Source organism: Echinops telfairi, unplaced genomic scaffold, assembly GCF_000313985.2.
Source record: "Echinops telfairi isolate 266 unplaced genomic scaffold, ASM31398v2 ScPeMD7_655;HRSCAF=1070, whole genome shotgun sequence".
Taxonomy (NCBI): domain Eukaryota; kingdom Metazoa; phylum Chordata; class Mammalia; order Afrosoricida; family Tenrecidae; genus Echinops; species Echinops telfairi.
In genome coordinates, this window is record NW_022104553.1 from 19,536,319 (window position 1) to 19,539,703 (window position 3,385).

The window sequence follows — 3,385 nt, forward strand, 5'->3', positions numbered from 1 at the left end:
CATGTAAATCTTTATGGGAGCAGAAATCCTTGGTTCGAACTACTGACCTTGCAGTTAGTAGCCAAATGTGTAATCTACGACGCCACCAGGGCTCCTTGCTTTGTTCTTGGGGCAGAGAATTCTGAAACACCTATGTGTCACTGGTTTATGAAAACTATTGAACCGCTTGGAACTCCTTTGAAGCCCTGCCTGTAACATCCAGTGGGAAGAAGCCTTGGTGGTGTAGCAGCTAAGGGCTCAACTGTTAACCAAAAGTTGGGCAGTTCAAACCCACCAGCTTGCTCCTTGGGAGAAACCTGGCCCCCTGCTTCTTTCATGATTCCAGCCTTGGAAACCCTATGGGGCAGTTCTGTGCTATCACATGGGGTTGCTAGCGGTCAAAATCGGATTGGATGGTAACTGGTTTGGTCAACACTGGAAAGTTCTGAGAACAGAGCTCTCTGCTCTACCCCACCCCCCACCCACCATCCCATTCCTTGCCAGGATAACTAAGAGGCAGCATAACTATGGCTGCAATGAAGAAGGTAAAAAGGAGGGGGCAGCCTCCATGTTGCCTGGCATCCAGGTGAGACCTTTCATGCTTGCATTGGATATGGTGGCTGTATGGACCCAAAAAGAATTGAAAGCAAATGCAAGGGTAGTGACGGCCAACAGGAGGAGTTACATGGGAATGGGTGGACAGAAGAGAAGCCGGTTCCTGCACAGCTGCAGCCTGTCCAGATGCAGCCTTCTGACAGAAGCCTGAGCCTGTTCAAACCAGCCTGCCTGGGGCCAACTGGCTCTGTTTCCTCGACCCACATCCCAGCGTAGACTTCAGCACGTGAAGTGAGTGGGCCCCTACGATAGACCTGGGTTCGGTTCAATTCCTCTCTTAGCTGGACAGCTTCTGGCATTATTTGCTCTGCATGCAGATTGAATAAATATGGTGAAAACACAGACCTCTTCTGATTTCCAACCCTTTGTTCTTTTCAAACAACTGCCTCTTGGTCTGTGTACGTGCTCCCTATGAACACAATGAAGTGTTCTGGAATTCCTATTCTTTGCACTCATCCATAATTATCACCCCCACACTCCAATGCTTCTGCACAGTTAGTAAAACACAGACATCTCTTTAGTACTTTTGCTTCCAGCTTAAATCCATGTGACATCATCAGTGCAATCCCTCATCCCACATTTTCTTCCAAATATGGCTTGGATTTCTGGCAGTTCCCAGTTGTGCTGCCGCCACCATTTTTAAATGATCTTCAACAGAAGTTTCCTTGCTCAATCATTTCCAGATTCTGTTGGATTATTTGTCTGTGGAATGGACACAAACATGGATCTCTTCCAGTCAGTTTATCCAAAGTTTTGGCATTGTTTTAGGGTACAAAGGAGACCCTAAATCTCTAGTATAATTTAAGGAGACTGAAGGCTTAAAGCAGATAAAGACACATATCCAGTTGAAGCAGCTTACTGGCAGCAGGTCTTAATGGTGTCCAAGGGTTTGATGAGATTCACGGACTTAAAAAGGACATGGGGGAAGCAAAGGAAACTGCCACAAAGCATGATTAGTGGCAGATCAATACATCACCATTACAGGCGGAGCTACAGAACTACATGATTGGGGCACACACATTACGTTAGACAAAAGGGCTTACAAAGTTAATCCAGGGTCTTCCAAACCAGTCAGGGTATGACTCGTGACTATTTGGCCCCCAGAAGGTCATCTCTTTTCTTATTCAATGAATAAAAAAAGACCGAAGAAGAATCTCCGTGCATTTGAATTGTGGTAGTGGAGAATACTGGAAGTACCATGGACTACTAAAAGGATACTGATCTGTCTTGGAAGAAGTACAGCCAGAACACTCCTTCGAAGCAAGGATGAGAAGACTTCATCTCATATTTTGGACATGTCAGGAGAGACCAGTGTTTGGAGGACATCATGCTTGGTAACGTGGAGGAGCAAGGCCCTCAAGGATATGGACAGACACAGTGGTTGCAACAATGGGCTCAGGCATGGGAACAAATGTGAGGATGTCACCGAACCGGGCAGTGTCCCTTCTGTTGTGCATCGGGTTGCTAGGGATCAGAGCCTCTGAACAACAACCAGGTGCTCTTCATCAAGGGCACACCCATGCAAACCCACTTTCCAATAGGCTCTGCCTGCGGGCAAGCCTGTTTACATGCCTAGTTACACGGTGGCAGAGGCTGCTAACCGTAAGGTTATTGGTTCGAAACCACCAGCTGCTCCACCGTTGAAAACCAAGACTTTAAAAAAGAGTTGGTGTCTTGGAAACCCACCTGCCCAAGTCTGTCCTGCTTATAAAGGGTGGCTTGCCAGTCAGCATCTACCGGATGGCAGTGTTTGCGTTTGTTTTATCTTTTTTGGTATTATTTTAAAACAACCCCAGCCCCGCGCCAAAGCTGTACATTCATTCTTTCTTTTAAACTATGAGATTAGAGATGGTATCGTATATAGCCCCCTACGCCACCCGCCAGAAAACACAAAAGCTTCAGGATACCGATAGCGGAGTCTAGAACTGAGTGTCCTCAGCAAAGGTCTCCCTCGGAAGCGTCGCCCCGGTCGGGGTCGGCTTGTTTCTCGGCACTGCCATTAAGGAGCGGCGCGGGTGGCTTGCCCGCGCTTCTCGACGGCTTTGTCCGGAGACCGCCTCGCCGCCCGTTGGCCGACCGGCGACTGGGAAGCTGGCGCCTGCGCGGTGCGAATCGGCGTACGCGGCGCATCGACGCGTCATAAAGAGTCGACCGAAGGCGTACGCGACGCATCGATTGCGTCATAAAGAGTCGACCGAAGCCCGGATTCCAGACTGCGGAAAGACGCCCGTGGGGTCTTTGCATCTTTCCGCGGGTCCCGTCAGCCGTGGAGGAGGGGCTGCGGGATGGGGAACATAGAGGCAAAATGTCTAAAGACTTGAATCCCGGGGTTTGTGTCCATCCGTGGAGTGATAAGCAACATACATGGGTGAAGGGAGACAGCGGAGGGTGTGAGATATAAAAATAATAATTTATAATTTATCAAGCGTTCATGAGGGTGGGGTACGGAGGTAAAAAATGAGCTGAAACCAAGGCCTCAAGTAAAAAGAAAATGTTTTGAAAAGGATGATGGCAACTTTTGTACCAATGTGCTTGATGTAATGAATGTGTGGACTATTACAAGAGCTGTAAGAACCCCCAATAAAATGATTTCTTTAAATTTAAATACAGAGCTTTGAAAAAAATTGTGTGTGTGTGTGTGGTGTATCCCCTTGTATATACTATTTGGCTCGATTGTTTTTATTTGAAAGAATTCAGGGGAGGGAGGGGAAAATGAGGAGCTGATGCCGGGGGCTTAGGTGGAGAGCAAATGATTTGAGAATGATGAAGGCAATGAATGTACAAATGTGCT